Here is a 21,588-nt window from a genome sequence, read left to right on the forward strand (position 1 = left end):
GACTTCCAGATTTATTAGCCTCTAAATCACACACAGCAGAAACCAGAACATCGGAGTGTTCTCATCCAGATTTGAGTTACTTCAATGTGGCTTCAACATAGAGAAGACACAGTTCAGGGCTTTTAGCTCCAGATTCACACACTTGATTGTGTAGAGTTCTGGAGTTTGTCCAAAAGTTCTGACACTTGAAAAAAAATATGCCATTTTCTTCTATAGAGGAGGGAATAGATTTCCAGGCACATAACGACTTTCCCGATGGTGCAGTCATGAACAATCCACCTGCCAATGCGGAGATGCAAGAGACTCTGGTTTGATTCCTGGGTTGGGAAGATCCCCTGGAGAAGGAAATGGCTACCCACTCCATTATTCTTGCCTGGATATTTCCAAGGATAGAAGAGCCTGGTGGGCAACAGTCCATTGGGTTGCAAAAGAGTCCAACACAGCTGAGCATGCACACACACACACACACACACAATGACTTTTCCTCAGTCCCTCGACTGTCAGTCTTTCTGACCAGTGGTGTGCCTTCCAGTGAAAGGGGTTGATCTGAGAGTGTAGCCACATGGTACAGCTGTGATAACAGGCCAGTGCGGGAAGAACTGAGCTTTGTTTTCACCTTATGAATTGGACTAGGCAGAATTGTGAGTCAGCCTGGTGTGATCTTAAAAGCAGACCTGCTCATCACCCATCTAGTCTAGTGGCTGCTTGCCATTCGTAAGGCAGAATGTGAAAACCAGCAGCAGTGGCCGCCTACGCTTACTCTTTGGAAGGAAAGCTGTGACCAACCTAGACAGCACATGAAAAAGCAGAGACGTTACTTTGCCAACAAAGGTCTGTCTAGTCGAGGCTATGGTTTTTCCAGTAGTCATGTATCGATGTGAGAGTTGGACTGTGAAGAAAGCTGAGTGCCAAAGAATTAATGCTTTTGAACTGTGGTGTTGGAGAAGACTCTTGAGAGTCCCTTGGCCAGCAAGGAGATCCAACTGGTCCATCCTAAAGGAGATCAGTCCTGAGTGTTCATTGGAAGGACTGATGTTGAAGCTGAAACTCCTACTTTGGCCACCTGATGTGAAGAGCTGACTCATTGGAAAAGACCCTGATGCTGGGAAAGATTGAGGGCAGGAGGAGAAGGGGATGACAGAGGATGAGATGGTTGGATGGCATCACTGACTCAATGGACATGGGTTTGGGTAGACTCCGGCAGTTGGTGATGGACAGGGAGTCCTGGTGTGCTGCCGTCCATGGGGTCACAAAGGGTTGGACATGACTGAGCGACTGAACTGAACAGAACTCAACTGTTCTGAAGGATATCCAGAGCAGCTGCGGTGGGCAGGGAGGTGGGGGGAAAGTACAGAGATGCAGGAGAATCCATAGGATTTCTCTCAAGACACCAAGCGGGGTTAGGACAACCACATAAGTGTCAGGACCGTGACAGAGAGGAAGTGCTTCTGTCTGCGGTCCGAGACAGTTACATGCATCCTGCTGAGCATCAGAAGGCCTGAGCTTGGGCAAGATTGCAAGTTCAAAGGAGTCTTTATGGAGGAACATGAAATCAAGATTCCAGTCCTAGCTTTGCCTTAATTGCTATGTAAGTGAGGTCTAATCATTCAGCCTTCTGTGGGAGTTGGTTTCCTTATCTGTGAAGTAGGGATAATTAGTCCTGCCCTATCTCCCTCAAAGAGATTATGACAAGTACCAAATGAGAACATTAATGAATGAAGAAGAACTTTGAAAGCTTTATAGAGCAAAAGAAAAGGATAGTATTATCAACTAACTCACTAGCAACAGAATAGTCTCTCTACCAAATATGAACTTCTCATCCAGGCTTCCAAATCCTTCTTTCAACTGGACTTGACTTTAGGAGGAACTGTTATCAATCCCTTGCCTGGGATTGATAAGCAAAGCTATTCCCATGACATTTCTTTCCACACCACATTTTGCTCATCCCCATGTACACATTTTCTGTATTTTGTTTCTAGTTTCCTCCTAACTCTTTTTCAGTTCTCCTCACAGCCCCACCCTATGTCTGAAAGTTGGCTCTGCACGCCTCCCCACTCAGCCCCCTTCTTATTTAGAGCAGTCCATGGGAAGTGGCATCTCCTCCTGTGCATCAGCTAGCATCTACAGGCTGATAAGCTCTTCTCATTTCACATTTACTGACAACACCACCCCACCACTGGAAGTTAGACAGGATGAAATCTTTCCCTTTCCTTAATCCTTTCTCTCATCCTCAACATTTCCTTAGACATCAGGTCTTATCGCCTCTATCTCCTGAATCTCCGTATTGTTGGCACTGTTTTTCTCTGGGCCCAAATCTCTGATACTTTGGATTATTGTCACAATTTACTGATCAGATTCCCTATTTCCAGTCTGTTTTCCTGCCAGTATATCTTCCACTCTACTGCCAAACTGATGTTTTGAAGAAGCAAATCTGATCATGTCCTTCCCCTGCTTTGGATGCTTCAATAACTTTTAGAATTAAGAGTTTAATTTTAGAATGAAGTTCAAACATAGCACAGCAGCGCACAAACCTCACCACGGTCTTCCCCCACCTATCCCTTTCCCTACTGGGATGGGCCCTTTTTAGGCCTTGAACTCATGTACGGATTTGAGGAAACAGAAATTTCTAGGTAAAGATTTGCGACCAAATGGTTATTTGCTCCTGAAGCTCAGCCCTGCCACCTTTTGGGACCACATTTGCGGTCGCTCTTCAAGCCTTCCTCCCTGCAGTTCCTCACACAGACGCTGGGCTCTGGTCATGCAGATGCTTGGGAGTTCTTCAGCGATGGGTGGCTTCTTTGGTGCCTGCAAACTTTGTGTCTCCTCTGCTGGGAATTCCTTCTTGCTGTCTTTGTCTAGCTAAAGACAACTCGTCCTTCAAAACTTGGTTCAAATATTACTACCCTGATGAAGTCTTCTCCGATTCTTCATCTATTGATTCCCATCTTGTGGTTTGAGAATAGCTTGGATCGTCTTCTAACCCACCTTCCCTCAATAGAGTTTTAATCCTTTGTGTGTTTACTTGTTGGAAAATTTGAAGGCAGAGATTTTGTCTTAATCGACTGTATATTTGCAGCTTAAAGCACATTACTGTGGCATATAAGAAGCACTAGATAAAATGCTTGCTGAATTAAATTGAAGTGTTCTTATCTAGAATACTCTTCTCCCTCTCTCTAACTTATCTTATTATTCTCTTAAGGTTACTCTCAAAGACAATCTCTTTATATAATCTTGCTTTATTATCTCCATCATCATGAATGGTCTTCTGCTTGAATTTCTTTATTGCTAGTGTGTGTTTTTAGCATTGTGTGTTAATTTAGAGGTGGCTTTGAAATATATCATGCCTCAATCACTGTTATGCTTTAAATATAAAATACAATGAGGGGTACAGTACGCTGGGAAAAGAGTCAGAAGAGCTTCTTTTAGTTTTACTCTGCTATGAACTAAATGTGTGGCCCTGGGCAAAATATTGATTTCTTTTTCCCTCTTGGTTTAAATTTTCTAATTTTGAAAATGAGGGATCTATACAATCTTTAAGGTACCTGCCTGTTAAAAGACTACATGACACTGATGTCTTTAATTCTTTTCCATATTACATCTCATATATTTCACTTTTAAAATCACACTGAATATTTTGCATGCAGGAGATATTTTGTGCTGCAATCTCTTTTGTCTGTGGGTCACTGACTATACATCTTAATATCTACATAAAAAGAGTGCTTAGTAAACTTAGTGAACTCTAAGCATCACCTCCAGAGATTGTGTGAAAGAATGATGTAACAGAGGGTTAACATAATCATTATATTTTTTTTTTACAACTTCAAATCTCTAGATTACACCATGAGTTATGTGTGGTTAATGAATCTCATGGATTCATCCCTATAACATAACGAGTCTATCCTTTAGAAAGAAGGCCAGATTGAATCTTCAAACCTTCTTTTTGAAGTAGGAATTTCCTTCCATCTTGGGAAAAGATATATTCTGATTCAAAGTGGGAAAAAGAGCTCTAAGAGACCCTGAAAGAGCTTCAAAGGAATTTTTGGAATCCAAACTATGGCAAGAAAATTAAGAAAAAATAAATCAGAAAAAAGTACAATTGATTTTTTTCTTCTTAATCTAAGGGAAGATGTGCTGTGATACAGAGCCTAATTTAGGGTTTCCCCAGACTATGACTTTCTGACTGGTGGTCAGAGACGTTTTTTCTGATTCCAGGGAAAGACCAAAGGTGAGTGGCCGCAGTCATAAGTGATGATATTTATTGCAGTCATACTGGCTTTAAAAAATAAAACTGTGTTTATCCAGCACAGGGGCTCTTCATTGTCTTTCATCTTAGCTTTTGAAAATCAGGAGCCTTCTTCCCCAGCACTGGCCATATATATAGAGGTCGCAAGCTTGGGCTACAGAGATCAAAGAACTGCAGTGGGAGCAATGCTGCAGAACTGAATATTGGATCCTAAGCACCAAACACTCTCTTTTAAAGAGTAAATAAAGTTTTTCCTTGACTAATTCAGATCAACTGTGTTGTTGAAATTGCAACAATCACTAGACCTTTAATCCACCTCAATCATCTGTTTTTTTTTCTGTTGGTCAGGGTAGGTGGGAAATGGCCTTGATGTTCTAATTAAAGGATCACAATGACAGTAACTACACATTTATTGGGCTTCCATGGTGGCTCAGGTGGTAAAGAATCTGCCTGCAATGCTGGAGACCTGGGTTCAATCCCAAGGTATGGACGATCCCCTGGAGGAGGAAATAACAACCCACTTCACTAATTCTTGCCTGGAAAATTCCATGGACAGAGGTGCCTGGCAGGCTGTAATCCATGGGGTGGCAAAGAATTGGAAATGACTGAGTGACTAACATTTTCACTTTGCATGTATCATTATTTATTTAGTTTTATATCTCTACCAAGTGCATATTAGAGTATTTGACACCTAAAGCAGATCAATCTTAACCCTCCCCACCTCTATACACAAAATTATTTTCTGTAATGATTATTATTCTCTATGGTACCCAATACACTACACTATGAATACCTTGAAGTCAGATAGTATGACTTATTTATCTTTGAATACTGGAGTGAGTTGCCATTTCCTCCTCCAAAGGATCTACATGACCCCAGCATCAAACCTGCCTCTCCTGCGGCTCCTGCATTGGCAGGTGGGTTCTTTACCACTGAGCCACTTGGGAAGCCCCTTTAAATCTTCAAGGTCTAGTGTTCTTCCTGACTTTTTAGTAGGTGCTCTAGAATTGCTTACAAATTGAGTGGATAAATGAATAAATGGATAATTCTCTGTAGCATAGCCAGGATTGAATACTAAATGACTTTTAGCATGCTAGAGATAATACACTGTATTAGACAGAGGTCTGCATTTTCCTTGGTATGCCTAGGCAATACCTAGAGAATTCTTTAAAGGAGTTATACAGTTCTACCAGAGAAAGCCTATGGACTTGACAATAGGTTCATATATTCCCATGTCAAGTATGATCTCTTCAACTCTTTCAAAGCCATAGCTCCTGGCATTTCAAGTTCTTGAGCTATAGGCCCAAAGTGGGTCAGACGCCTGAACTGTCATAGTTAATTTGCTCTTACTATTGAAAGTCTGTGCTGGATGTCAAAAATCACACAATTATGTCTCTTACCCTCTAATTGTTACTCAATTTTCATTTTTCACACTCATTTTGCAAGCACTGAAGTGCAAATTAAATAGTAATTAGGGGGTAATAATATACAGCTACACAATTCTTCAGTCTTCTGTACAATACCAGTTGCTCCACTGAAATTCTCAGTAAAGATGCTAAAGCAAGCACCACCATTCAAAGAATTTGAGTTTTCTGTCACTCTCAAGGTGATCCATTTAAAAATAACCTTTCTGCCAGAATTTCTGTTTATCCATGGCTACAAAAGCAAGTAAGCAAGAAGAATACAAGCAATCTTTAACAAGTAACTACTTTGCCAATTTCACAACTTAACCCTGAAAAACAGGAGAGTTATGTCAGTGACTAAGATCTGAATTTGCTTCCCAGGCAATTGAGATAGTTTTCCACCCCACAAATGTAAGAGTAGATTCATTTATCCAATTAATATTCAATTCAGTTCAGTGACTCAGTCTTGTCTGAGTCTTTGTGACACCAAGCACGCCCAGCTTCCCTGTCCATCACCAACTTCCAGAGTTTGCTCAAACTCATGTCCATCGTGTTGGCAATGCCATCCAACCATATCATCCTCTGACCTCATTCTCCCCCTGACCTCAATCTTCCCAGCATCAGGGTCTTTTCCAATGAGTCAGTTCTTCACTTCAGGTGGCTAAAGTATTGGAGTTTCAGCTTCACTGTCAGTCTTTCCAAAGAATATTCAGGACTGATTTCCTTTAGGATGGACTGGTTGGATCTCCTTGCAGTCCAAGGGACTCTCAAGAGTCTTCTCCAATACCACAGTTCAAAAGCATCAGTTCTTCAGCGCTCAGCCTTTTCTATGGTCCAACTCTCACATCCATACATGACCACTGGAAATATCATAGCTTTAACTAGATGGACCTTTGTCAGCAAAGCAATGTCTCTGCTTTCTAATATGCTATCTAGGTTGGTCATAGCTTTTCTTCCAAGGAGCAAGTTTCTTTTAATTTCATGCCTGCAGTCACCATCTGCAGTGATTTTGGAGCCCAGAAAAATAAAGTTTGTCACTGTTTCCATTGTTTTCCCATCTATTTGCCATGAAGTGATGGGACTGGATGGCATGACTTTAGTTTTCTGAATGTTGAGTTTTAAGTCAGCTTTTTCTGTCTCCTCTGTCACTTTCATCAAGAGGCTCTTTAGTTCTTCTTCGCTTTCTGCCATAAGCGTGGTGTCATCTGCATATCTGAGGTTATTGATATTTCTCCCGGCAATCTTGATTCCAGCTTGTGCTTCCTCCAGCCCAGAATTTCACATGCAGTACTCTGCACATAAGTTAAATAAGCAGGGTGACAATATTCAGCCTTGACGTACTCCTTTCCCAATTTGGAACCAGACCATTGTTCCATGTCTGGTTCTAACTGTTGCTTCTTGACCCGCATACAGATTTCTCAGGAGGCAGGATGCAATTAATATTAAAAATATCTTAAAGAATATCAGGTCTTAGGAGGCAAGCAATATGTATCTTAATATGCTTTGGAAATTCTTCAAAGTGTTCCAGTCTTCAAAGTGGAACCAGGGTGGTGGAGGAGAGTGTGAGCTCTAGGATCTCCCATGATCTGGGATGGGAGGGGGTGTTATTAGCCTCCAATTGCATAAAATAGTTAAAAAAATAAATATCCCTCTTGATTCGTGCCCTGGTAATTCAGAATCTTGCAGAGATGATAATGCTAATGCACAGTGACCTAGATACACAGTGACCACAATGACCTAGAATAATCCCCCCCCTTTTTTTGACATTTTTTTTTGTTCTGTTATTTGTATATGCTTGGCACTCTGCTAAGGCAGCTTTGCATGAATTAGATAATTGACTAATTCTCTCAGTTACCATGTGAAGTAGCGAAGTAGCTTTGATTTCTCTTCTTTTACACATGAGGCAACCGAGATGTTCAGGTAATTAACCAGTATTTGAAATCAGATTTTCTTGTTCGTTCATGTGCAGTATTCTTTTTATAAAATGACAGGAAGGACTCTGGGAAAAGTGGTCAGTGGCCTCTGAGTGACTTTTCCCTTTCTATGGCTTTTGGTTTGTCTGTTTTCCTTCAAACATGAGTTTTAACTGCATTGACCGTTTTCCAGTTTGTTAAATTTATCATGCCTTCTCTCACACCTCCTGGCTTTGCACAGGTTGTTATCAGAGATCACTACTTCCTTTCACAGTGTCTGATAAAGTTCTCCCTACTGGAGCCATCAGAAAAGTTTTAACTACCTCTGGGAAGTCTGCAATTTCCCTTAGCACCTGGTACTTCTACAGTTATGGTGCTAATTACATGCATCCTAAAGCCCTGCTTACTGTATTATCCATAGCTGTAAACCTTGTGAAGGAGGGAGGGGTTATCTGTAGCACCCAGGATAGCACCTGGAGCCTAATAAGTGCTCAGAGCAGACCACTGATTGGCTGTGGTTGCATGCGTGAATGCGTGCTCAGTCGCTAAGTCCCATCCAACTCTTTGTGACCCCATGGACTGTAGCCCACCAGGCTCCACTGTCTATGGGATTTCCCAGGCAAGAATACTTGGGTGGGTTGCCATTTCCTTCTCCAAGGGATCTTCTCAACCCAGAGATCAAACCTGCCTCTCCTGCATAGGCAGGTGGATTCTTTACCACTGAGCCACCAGGGAAGCCCAACTGTGGTTGAGTCGGATTGTAATTTCTCTGCTCTCTCTTTAAACCCCCAGTCTAGAATGTGGCAAGAACACTAACAGTGGTGATCTCTGGAGTCGGAGAATGGAAACCAGGTGGGAGGGGAGCATGTTTTCCTTTGTATACCTTTGGTGTAAATAATTTACTATGTACAGGAATAAAATTGTAAATAAAGACAAAAAGTATTAAAAAAAAAAAAAAAACCCTCTGGCAAGGTGATTTTAAAAGGCTGCACATTCCCACACATTGTCTTTATCTAAACTCTTTCTATCTGTTGGCAAACCAAGAGCTCTCAACAGAAGCACTGATGGATCCACTGGAGAAACATTGGTGCCGGAACAGGAATCTCCTATTTAGCTCACTCAGTAGCACTGGCTGTGAACCGCAATCTGCTACTACTGGGTGCAGCACAGAAAACCAAACCTTGTCCAGAAAAATTCTCACATTCAAGGCTTACAAAAGAGCCATGCCCAATATATTTGTTTGATCTATAAAAATTTTTAATTTTCCCCAATGTATATTATATACCATAAATCACTTGAGGCTTGAGAAAAACGGAGATAGTTTGGCTGAAATGTAATAGGACGTTCTCTTTTGATAAGAAAACAATATAAATGCACTCGATATGAATCAGCCCCAATAAATAATCCAGGAGATTTTTAAGGTAGAAAAATAAGTTTTTCAGGGCTATAAATCTATAAGGAAATAGACTGCTAGAGAATATATTGAACTAACTGGGAGGCAAACTCCATTAAAAGAAGATTAAATTAAAAGCTCAGAATGACTTCAAAGTGCCCTTGTTTCGAGGGAGAACATGGAGACCCACAAGTGGAAATGGAATGTAGAATAGTTAACAATAAATATGATCTGTTAATAAAGGAGCAAAAATTAAAGTTATTTTAATTCAACAAATGGTTATTAAGTGCCTCTTCAGAACATGGAAAGCTCTCTCAGCTAGTGCAAAGCATACAGGATGCAAGGCCAAGTCTTTCCATTAAGGGAATTTACAATCCAAAATGGTGGTGATAAGAAAACTATTCAAGTAACTTCAGTGACCAAAAATTTAGAACTATCTCCTGAGGGGTATATACAATGCCCTAAAATGTACAACTGGGGGACCTCATGTAGGGTCAAGTCGAGACTTCCTTCATGGCCACTGGGGTTTCGGGTCTGCAGTGGAGCAGGAAGCATTCTAGAAAGAAGGAATAAGTGGAGCAGAGAGTTGGTGTTGGGAGCAAATGTAAAGATTAAAGAAACACACACATAAAAATGATTTTTTGTATGTTGGGAGGGTCTCAGCTGGAGAAACTCAGCTATGTTTTTCAACTAGAATTCAGTCATGTGTTTCTTGCCATGCTTTGGTTCCTGAAATGTATTTCTGAGTGCCCCCAAAGAGTTATCAGGAAAACAACATGTTCTAAAGGAAGAAAGGGTTGAGGAATGAAAGGCAGTATATGCTGTGGATAAGAGTACACACTCTGAAGTCAAACCTGGGCTTGAATCTTGACTCCTTAGTGCTGATAAGCTAAGCAATTTCTCTCAGGGATGGAGATAATGATTGGTGTAAATGACGTAATGATTAATGTACTTCAAATGCTTAATAGAATGCCTAGCAGCTATCACAAGTTCAATAAATTAGGAGTATCATTAATGCTTTTAGTGTTACCATTATTTTTATGCTTGCTTTCAGGACAGGGGCAGGGTTGGGGTGCAGAGGTACCAGTCAGCTGTATTTTCTGGTTAATGCAGTGCCGTGGAGTTATGCCTGAGATCCAGGGAGAGGTGTGGCAATAGTACAGTGGGTGAAAATGAGGAGAGTGAATCTGAGAGGCTCACGAGGGAGCACTCACACCAGTCCACGAGGCAGACTGATGGGGTGCTCACGGGTGAAGGCTGCTGGAGCCCACTGAACCCGGCAACCAGCCGTCAAAGCCACCGAGCGCACACAATATGTTTAGAACGAAGAGCATGATACAGTGCAGTGGCCCCTCTGTGACAGCCATAGATGGCGCCTACAGCAGCAGCGTTTCAGAGATCCAGAAAAGAAGGAGGGAAAAAGGGTGGAAGGGAGCCTATTGCTTAGGGGAGAATTTGAGAGATGGTATGTCCATCATGTCTCTGAGGACTTAGGGACATTCAGGGAGAAATCTGAGGAAGCTAGGCTAGGAGGTAGTCAGTTACTATTTAGTGACTACTCTGGGCCTCTTTTACCTCTGTGCCTTCCACCCTGACCCCCAACCCCAGCTATTGCCCCAAGCTGATGTGATGTAGGGTAACACTCGTTACATTGAGGTGGGAGAACAGAACCAGGTTTGGGAGGATAGCAGGGTGCAGGGGAAGAGCCTGGGGGAGAGATTGGAGCAGACAGTTTCCTCTGATTCTTCAAGCTGGATTCTCCTCCCAAGAATGTGGGCAAGACATTTCATTGTCAGAGGAAAGAAAATGTTAGATCAGCTAGGTCTATTTCTTTAACAAAAATGACAGGAAAAAAAAAAAAAAAACCTTTAACTAACACTTAGATCCTATTTGACACCAACTTCTTGATTTCATTTCTCATATTAAAGGGCGAGAATCCTAATTAAGGCCTACCACAATAACTATTAATCACTTTTAATTGAACTTAGATAAAACCATCTTGTGCTTCAATAGATGAGGCTTTGTTTTGTTACACTTTATGGCAATTAAAGGCTTTAGACAACTTGTCATTTTAGCTTCTTAATAGCATGTTGCTGCTTCAATATTTACTTTAATATTTAGCAACACATGATTTGGTGACCATACAGTATTACTCCAATGTACCTCTTGATTCCTCGATCCCCTATTCTCTTGGGGTAGTTGTAAAAAGGGTTTTCCTTCCACCCAGCAGGTGACTTTGAAGACATATTGCCATATGGTGCTAAAAACATTGTAATACATCACCACTTGTTTGCCAGCTGTTGTTCTCCTCTGCTAGGCAGTGATTCAGATGCTCTGGGATGATTGTGAAAAATGAATCTTGCTAAATGAAAGAGTTTTCATCATCACATCCCATTTCATTATTATTAGCTGGATATTTCAAACATACAAAGAAAACAAACAACTTGAAAAGAATCCTTTATATATGAAAATAGTATTTTTCTGCTGTCCAGGCACCTACCAGCCTCGTACGTGACAGCATTCGCATTTCACAGAATGGGAGATGGAGCCATCGGATACTGATTGCACAGGGCCTCTTGGATGTAGATGGACAACATCAAGTGTTCTTTCAAGGCACTGGGATCTGAAGCTGCTTTCTACCTTGTCTAAGCAGAGACAAGCCCAGACTTTCTGCAGCTGCGTAGCCAGCTGCTTTTGTGGTTTGGTTCAAGAAGGGCCAGGAAAGTCCCCTACTGTCTCTCTATGCAGCAGTGCCTGCATTTCCACCATTGCTGATCTAGGATTTGAAGTAAGGAACTTTTCCTCCAAAATTTCTCTTTGAAATCTTCATATGTTACATGGGTGGAACACAGTTTATAGTGTGCAAGGATTAACACTGAGACCCAGCCTTTGGTTTCCTTTGCTTTATATCCATCTTCACCTAGGTATCCCTAGTACCTACTAAGCACTCATTGCTCACTGATGAGTAATTGAATGGCTGAATGCATGAACAAAAGAATATGACCAGCCTCCATCGAAAGAGCACTGGTTAAGAATGCATCCCTCGGCATATGTACGGAGCAGAGAGGCTTGGCGTGGGAGGATGTTAAAAATGTCTAGTCAGTTCACTACCTGACATGCCATGGAATTCCAGGGCATGTTTTGGTAGAAAGAGCTTCCTGTTGCCATCTCTGTGGAGTTACTGAGCAACTTTATGAATGACATATGTACCCCCCAATGCTGTGTGCGGACAGCTGCTTCCTCAATGCAAGGGCCTTTCAACCCTCAGCAGATGAGAAGGCTTTCCGCAGGATGCTCTGTACTGATCATGGTATAGCACCATTTTTTTTTAAGCAGCTCAGGATCAAAGTGCAGTCTGACCAGTTCTACTATCACTGATGGAACTGCCATTCTGGAAGTCAACAAACCATCACTGAATTGCTGTCCGATGCTTGCCCTCAAGTTTTGGCAGTTGGACGGCAAGTCTTCTCCTGGCAAAGTGCCAGATTCTAATACAAGTATGTTTAACATGGATTCATGCGTTTGAAATCATTAGAGCAGGACTTGGATTCATAGGCAGGTTTGGTATTCACAGCCACAAAGGGAAACATCAGATACTGATGAATTTATGATAGTCCAGAAGGAAAGCTTAATCCAGTAGGATGAAGAGGTAAAGCTGAAAGAAAGCCTGTTCTGAAGGTGATGACTTCAGTGAATAGCAACAGGACAAAATTTAAAATTTCACTCTGCGAATTCAAACAATGGTGAGAAAATGCTAAAAATTCTACCACAAGAACTGGAAATTTTAAGATATGAAATTGTTGGTGGGTTAAACAAGTAATTCAGCTTCTTTCATTTTGGAAGGAAATGGGGAAAACTTCATGTTAACAAGCATTTGATATATCAGATCATATCAGATCAGTCGCTCAGTCATGTCCGACTCTTTGCGACCTCATGAATCGCAGCACGCCAGGCCTCCCTGTCCATCACCAACTCCTGGAGTTCACTGAGACTATACTTACTGTGGTAATAATTGCTTGACCATTACTTATGTGCTAAGCATAGTGCTAAATGTTTTTTGTTGGTCATTTCTCTTTATTCTCATTCCACCCCTATGACATTGCTACAGGCATTGCTGTTTTTCCTGTTGTTTAGTTGCTAAGTTGTGTCCAACTCTTTTGCAACTCCATCAGTGTAGCCTGCCAGGCTCCTCTGTCCATGAGATTTCCCAGGCAAGAATCCTAGAGTGGCTGCCATTTCCTCCTCCAGAGGATCTTCCTGACTGGTTAAGAATGGAGATGGGATGGTATGGGGAGGGAGATGGGAGGGCGGTTCAGGATTGGGAACACGTGCATACCCGTGGCGGATTCATGTTAATGTATGGCAAAACCAATACAATATTGTAAAATAATTAGCCTCTAATTAAAAAAAAAAAAAAAAAAGAATGGAGATTGAACCTGAATCATGTCTCCTGCATTGCCAGATGGGTTCTTTACTACTAGCGCCACCTGGTGCTGTTTACACCTAGGTGTAAATAGCTCATAGGTGCAAAGAGAGGAGCCTTAAGAGTCAATTTAGCCAGTCTTTTAAAACTGGCTCTGTTCTCGCCCTCAACCCCTTGGCTAGGCACCGTGGGAAGGCGGGAGATGCAGTGGTGTCCACAAACTCTCCTGCACCAGGCTGTGCCCCTGCCGCAGCTGCTGGGCAGATGCTCGTGGGTTGCAGATGCCCCACCCGGTCCTGAGTCCCCTTCATGGGCTTGCTAGTTCTTCCCCACGATTGCAGCTTGCTGCACATCGGTGTTTCAAGGCGGGCATCTTTGTGCCATTGTTTTTGTCCTTGAGAGTCTTACTCCATGCACAGGACCAAGAATGTACTTGACTGGACCACTTACCACTTTCCTATCCCCTGCTCCTTCCCTGTTACAAACTCATCCTTAACAGCACTTTGTTAATAAAGCTTGTCTAGAAGGCAATGGCAACCCACTCCAGTACTCTTGCCTGGAAAATCCCATGGACGGAGGAGTCTGGTGGGCTGCAGTCCATGGGGTCTCTAAGAGTCAGATAGGACTGAGCGGCTTCACTTTCACTTTTCACTTTCATGCATTGGAGAAGGCAATGGCAACCCACTCCAGTGTTCTTGCCTGGAGAATCCCATGGACGGAGGAGCCTGGTGGGCTGCTGTCTATGGGGTCGCACAAAGTCGGATACGACTGAAGCGACTTAGCAGCAGCAGCAGCAGCAGCTAAATCCTCATCTCAGGCTGTGCTTCTAGGCAACCTGATCAATGAAGAGTCATGCAATCTTAAATATAAGAAAAAACTTTCAAAACAGTGCCATTTAAAGATGGAACCAGTGGTCTGGGTCAATGCTAAGCTCCCTTTATTAGGAAGGATACAGGACTCCCTGGGTCCAAGATCTGGACAGGGCATTTTGTAGGCACTTCAGGCAGGCACTAGGAGGAGGAACTACATCAAGAGTCAATCTTTCCATGAGCTGACATTTGATGGTGATGCCTTTTTTATGTGTTTCAGCCTTATATTTTTCCTAGAAATTGTGTAGCCTCACGATTAAGAAAATAAATACTGTACTCTCACTTCTTGGATTCAAATCCTAACTCTGTTATTTATGTGCAGTATAACCTTGGACAAATTTCTTTACCTCTGTATGCCTTAGTTTCCTTATTTGAAAAATGAAGATGCAGTTGTACCTATCACGGGGATTAAATAAGCTGCTAACATGGGAAATGCTTAGAAAAATAAGTGGCATATAATAGGTGCTCAATGCATGTTCGCTGTTGCTTTATATCTCTCTGTATGTGTGAAAAAACTCAGCAATGCTTGTTGTATTGACTAGTGAATATGTTTGGTTTGTACTGTGAGTGATTTCTCTTTTTCCTTCTTTGTTGTTGCTGTTCAGTTGCTAAGTTGTGTCCTACTCGTTGCGACCCCGTGGACTGCATGGCGCCAGACCTCCCTGTCCTTCACTATCTCCCTGAGTTGCTCAAACTCATGTCCACCGAGTCAGTGATGCCTTTTTACCATATTGTAAATTCCTTGTTTGGAAGGAACTCTGAATTTGTAAGAAAATTTAGGTATAATTTACATACCATAAAATTTGGTCTTTTGAATTGTACCCTTCTATGACTTTTAAGATATTCACAAGGCCATGCAACCCTCTCTACTATATAATCCCTTAATATTTTTTCCACCTTAAACAGAACTTATGGCTGTTAATAGTCACTTCACATTGCCCTGTCCTTCAATCCCCTGGCAACAGCTAATCCACCTTCTGTGTCTATGGATTTGACTGTTTCAGATATTTTGTATAAATGGGAACATAATAAGTGGTCTTTTGTGACAGACATTTATCATAATATTCTTCAGGTTCATTCATATTATAACATGTACCAGTACTTCATTCATTTTAATAGCCAAATAGTATTCCATGATCTGTTTATATATTCACTAGTTGGTGAACATTTCCCCCCACTTTTTGTCTATTATAAACAATGCTACTAAGAACCACCTGAGTGCATGTTTTTGTGTAAATATATGTTTCCAGTTCTATTGGTTATTTGCCCAGAAATGGAATTATTGGGTCTTATGATAACTTTATGAGCTTCCCTGGTAGCTCAGCTGATAAGGAATCTGCCTGCAATGTGAGAGACCCTCTTTTGATTCCTGGGTCAGGAAGATCCTCTGGAGAAGTGACAGGCTACCCACGCCAGTAATCTTGGGCTTCCCTGCTGGCTCAGAAGGTAAAGAATCTGCCTGCAATGTGGGACACCCAGATTTGATCCCTGAGTTGGAAAAATCCCCTGGAGAAGGGCATGGCAGCTGACTCCAGTAATTTTGCCTGGAGAATTCCAGGGACAGAGGATCCTGGCAGGCTAAATACAGTCCATAGGGTCACAAAGAGTCAGACATAACTGAGCAACTAATCACACTACATAGCACGATAACTTTATATTTAACTTTTTGAGGAACTCTTTAATGGTTTTCCAAAATGGCTGTATCATTTTATATTCCCACTGTCAAATATAATGATTCCAATTTCTCCACATCCTTGCCAACAATCTTTATTGTCTATCTTTGTGTGTTTAATTTTTAATTTGATGATAATTTTCTTATGGTATTGTGTTCGTTTCTGCCATACATCAACATAGTTAACCTAGTGCTTATGAAGCAGTGTCTCATTGAGATTTTGACTTGCATTCTGTAATAACTAATAATGTTGAGAATCTTTCCTTATGCTATTGACCATTTGTATGTATTCTATGTAAAAATGTCCATTCAATTCTTTTGCTCATTTTTAATTGGGTTATTTGCTATTTTATTATAGAGGTATAATAGTTCATTGTGTATTTCAATATTATTCTTAATCAGATATATGATTTGCAAATATTTTATTCCATTGTTTGCATTGCCTTATCACTTTAGATAGAGTTCTTTGAAAAACAAAAGTTTTAAACTTTGAGGAAGTTCACTTTATCTGTTTACCTTGTACTTTTATGTCATGTCTTATAGTTTAGGTGTCATATCTAAGAAACCATTGCCAATCCGAGGTCATGAAGATTTATTATACTTGTGTGTTCTCAAACTTTGCCTCTTTTGACTTAGGATCCTTAATGAAAAGCATGCTATCTGGAACCTAATAGATTCTCACATTTTTGGTTGCACTAACGTTGGGTGCATTGGAATGGCTGGCCAGACTGTGTGGGCATGGGTTGCAGTGTTTTCCTATCTCTGCATTTTTCACCTAGCATCCGGCATTGGCCTTGCACTGTAGGTAGGGCTTCAAATTTCTTGGACACTTGGTCAATGAAATCAATAAGGCTTATGATATTCTCCCTACAAACTTGTGATTGAGGCAAGGGAGGTATTATTAGATCCACCTGATAGATGAGAAAGCAGAACTAGAGACTACATGAATTACTCAAGGCCGCTTAACTAGTGGTAGGGTGCTGCCTCCTCCTGAGGGCTCGCCCATTCAGCTCAGATGTGCACCACCCTCTCTAGGTTTACTGGTCACCATGGTTTCTTGGCTTTTTTTTTCTTTCTTCAGTCACACTTTCCCTCTGTGATTTCTAGGTGAATAATTAGCCCTGTGTGAATTGAGTACACAGAAATTTGATAAATATTCAGACAAATAATCCCCAAAGTATTTTAGCCCTTATTCTCTTGCTCTTTTCTCTTTGCCTTTGGCAATATTTGCTCCGTTTCTTTCTTCTTTGTGGACGAACTTGACTTGAGACCTGCAGAGCTCTTTCTCTGAGCACCATCAGTATTCTGTTGCCTGTGCTGCAAAAGTCACCATTCAATTACTATGTGGGATGTGCTACTCTAGATAGCTCTTCATTATTTTGAATGGGAGATTCTTTTCTACTCAATTTAATTGTTAGGTCCTTGAGCACAGAGATGATACCTTATGTGTTTCTTTTTTTTTTTTTTTCCCCGACAACTCTCCACATTAGCCAGCAAAAAGTTTTCATTATTCTCTGACATCTGTTAAGTTTTGTTTTATATTCCCATCCTGTTTGTCTTCACATTTACTGAACATTCAGTTTGCCCAGCATCTTCTCCAGGAAGGCTCTGACAGCCCTGCCTTCTTCTGAACACACGTGATTCCTGGTCTGAAGAGCTCATGTGTCACTTGCTCCACACTACTCCGTGTCATGGATATTTACAATCGTGCTTATTTTTCTTACGACTCCTACCCAATTCTAAGGTTCTTGAGAGGAGCCATTATGTATTATCCAATTTTATGCTTTTCTGTTCCAAACAAAATCTGTGTTTTGATCATACAAGGCCTCAAACCAAATATATGCTTCTTGAGACTCCTTAAAGTTGGGAAAACTGGATAGGATTTGGACTCATGAGACCCAAGCAAATTTCCATCTCTGCTATTGTGTGATCCTTGCAAGTTACTTCTTTTAGTGGACCTCAGATTCCTCATCCTCATCCATTATTATTATTAATATTAATAACTTATTATCTCAAATGAGAGTTGGAAGGATCAACTATATTTAAACTTCTATGTAGAAAATGAAGATTTCTTGTTCTTTGAGGTGTTAAGCTCTAGCCAATCAGGTTCTGTCCCCTTTAGCCTAATGCATCTGAACTTAACTTCTTAAGTTCAGTGTAATAATATATAGAGAGTGTAATTCAAAGTTTATTAATTGCAATGATAGGGGTTTTTTTTTGTTTTGTTTTGTTTTTTGTTATCACTCTGAAATAAAAGACAAGACTTGAGTTCATCATCAATAAACATATATTGCATTGAGGCATCTGGTCCCTACGAAGCCAGTAACAGATGCTAAAAATCAGCTGAAAAGAAAGAAAAAAAATCTCAGGAGGTTCCCAGGCATAGGTTAAGTGCTCAAACATGTGCGTTTTGATGCTAGAGAGTTTGCTTTCTCTTTAGGGAATTCCCAGCCATAACCAGGTCTGTGTCTTTTTATATAATACAGCTTATAAGTCTGCCACATGCTTAATTTTTCCATTGTTGACCAATATAGTGCAGCAACTGAGAAGGAAAATGCGTCCCTATGCAACACAGTCTCAAGCTCACTGTTGGTGTTTAATGAATGCTAATATTAGATACCTAAAATAGAACAACTCCTATGGTAAGGAGAGAAAGCATTTAACATAAGTTAGCCATTCTACTTGTTAACACAGACAGAGAATTGCTACTAAAATGAGTTCAGTACCTTGCATGTTCCCTGTGAAGAGTGAGTACCCTTTACAAACTTGCGTGGGGGTACTTAGCACAGAGTTTCACTGATAATGTTAAGGAACCTGATTTCATTCAGTTCATCATTCACCATAAAAACAAAGCTGCCCAGAACTCTTAGTTGCTGTCAGGGCAACTAAGTAATTGATCTTCCACTGAACATGTATGTAAGAATGGAGAGCTACATTACTTTTCGTTGTGATTATTTTTAACCGGTAAATGAGAGAGTCAAACTGATCCAGGTTAAACGGAAGGCAGTCCTGGTCCCACCAGCCTTTCTCCCAGGGCTGTGCCCATGGAAGCCTTCCTGTGGCCTTGGGGAGCAACCACTGGAGACTCCTTTGCAGCGCCTTCACCCCCTTTGGCATCCAGGTCTTTCTCTGCAGAATGGGAACAGGACAGGCATGTAATGATCAGTAGTATAGCCAAGATGTTTCTTTTTTTTTCAAGATGTTTCTTTGTGAGCTCCAGAAATAGGAAATTCAGTGGATACAGTTATCTCTAGAATGGCAGAGTCTCAGCTAATCTGTGCAGAAATTTGACAAAACATGATAAGATATTTACATATCTCAGGTGTGTGTTAGGAATTAAGAAGCTGCCTTCTTATTGATTACCCAAATCTAGACTATTCAGGGAGAAGGCAATGGCAGCCCACTCCAGTACTCTTGCCTGGAAAATCCCATGGATGGAGGATCCTAGTAGGCTGCAGTCCATGGGGTCAGTAGGAGTCGGATATGACGGAGCGACTTCACTTTCACTTTTCACTTTCATGCATTGGAGAAGGAAATGGCAACCCACTCCAGTATTCTTGCCTGGAGAATCCCAGGGATGGGGGAGCCTGGTGGGCTGCTGTCTATGGGGTCGCACAGAGTTGGACACGACTGAAGTGACTTAGCAGCAGCAGCAGCAGCAGCAGACTATTCAGAGAACTTCCAAAGGAAACTGAACACTGTTATAGGAGAAGATGTGGCATGTATTCTTTCAGGCCTTTATTCACAAACATTTCTAAAATTCCCACTACACCCCAGGTACTTGAGATATAGACATGGTCCTATCCTCTCATAAAGGCATTCACAAAAAATAATAGACAAAAAAAATGAATAAGCAAAAAACGTAGTCTCTACCCTTAAAGAATTTACAATCTAAGAGAGAAAACAAGTGGAAAAATATGAAACAGAGAGAATATTTAAGTCATATGGGTGCAGATGGTGACTGCAGCCATGAAATTAAAAGATGCTTACTCCTTGGAAGGAAAGTTATGACCAACCTAGAGAGCATATTAAAAAGCAGAGACATTACTTTGTCAACAAAGGTCCATCTAGTCAAGGCTGTGGTCCTTTCCAGTGGTCATGTATAGATGTGAGAGTTGGACTGTGAAGAAAGCTGAGTGCCAAAGAATTGATGCTTTTGAACTGTGGTGTTGCAGAAGACTCTTGAGAGTCCCTTGGACTGCAAGGGGATCCAACCAGTCCATCCTAAAGGAGATCAGTCCTGGGTGTTCATTGGGAGGACTGATGTTGAAGCTGAGGCAACTTAGCTTAACTATTCTCTCTGTTTCATATTTTTCACTTGTTTTTTCTCTTAGATTGTAAATTCTTTAAGGGTAGAGACTATATTTTTTGCTTATTCATTTTTTTTCTTTATTAATTTTTGTGAATGCCTTTATGAGAGAAGAGCACCATGTCTATATCTCAAGTAGCTGGGTGTAGCAGGAATTTTAGAAATGTTTGTGAACAAGGGCCTGGAAGAATAGATGCCACATCTTCTCCTAAAATAGTGTTCAGTTTCCTTTAGAAGTTCTTTGAACAGTCTAGATTTGGGTAATCAATAAGAAGGTAGTTTCTTAGTTCCTAACACACACCTGAGATATGTAAATATCTTACTATGTTTTGTCAAATTTCTGCCACAGATTAGCTTTGACCACCTGATGAGAAGAGCTGACTTATTTGAAAAGACCCTGATGCTGGGAAAGATTGTGGGTAGGAGAAGGGGACGACAGAGGAAGAGATGGTTGGGTGGCATCACCGACTTGATGGACATGGGTTTGGGCGGACTCTTGGAGTTGGTGATGGACATGGAGGCCTGGCATGCTGCAATTCATGGAGTCACAGAGTCAGACACGACTGAGCGACTGAACTGAACTGAACTGATGGGTGATTAAAAAGGCAAACAGAATTTTTCTTAAACATTTTTGGGTACAAAGATATCTTTGTTTCCAATAAAACACAAAGAAAATTGTATTTACTGGAAAACAGAACATGAGCACTCACACATAAAATTTTGAATACAACTTCAGGGAAACAAACACATTGATGACACCAAAAATAGGAGCTCATGTAATAAGTGTCCGAATCTTTGCAACCCTTGGAATTCTCCAGGCCAGAATATTGTAATGGGTAGCCTTTCACTTCTCCAGGGAATCTTCCCAACCCAGGGATTGAACCCAAGTCTCCCGCATTGCAGGCAGATTCTTTACCAGCTGAGCCACCAGGGGATCCCAATAGGTGTCCATATAAACCTATTTCATATAAAATACTTTCACCAAGGTAGGCTGTGTGGATGAATTAGGACTTGAAGAAATGGAAGGTGAGAGAATAAAAATTGAGATAGCTTTTGTAATTTTGGTGAAATTCTAGAGGAGTTTTACATTTCTAAAGCAAGAAGATTTGATTAGGGGGAGACTTAGGAGACAGGGATTCTGGCTGGGTCAACTTGCTTGAACAAAAGCAGAGAGTAGGGCAGTAAGCTTGCTGTGTGGGTACTAATTCACCAGCCTGGGACAGAGATTCAAAATTGGAAGCATTGAGATGCAAGGTTAGATGGATAATGAGATAGGAATTTGAGGGTCATTGTTGGCCTTTGCACAGGGACTCATTACAGAATTTTAAAAACCCAAAGAAATATTGGAGCTGATTGAGTCCAA

The sequence above is a fragment of the Bos mutus genome, chromosome 29 (assembly GCF_027580195.1).
Source record: "Bos mutus isolate GX-2022 chromosome 29, NWIPB_WYAK_1.1, whole genome shotgun sequence".
Classification (NCBI taxonomy): domain Eukaryota; kingdom Metazoa; phylum Chordata; class Mammalia; order Artiodactyla; family Bovidae; genus Bos; species Bos mutus.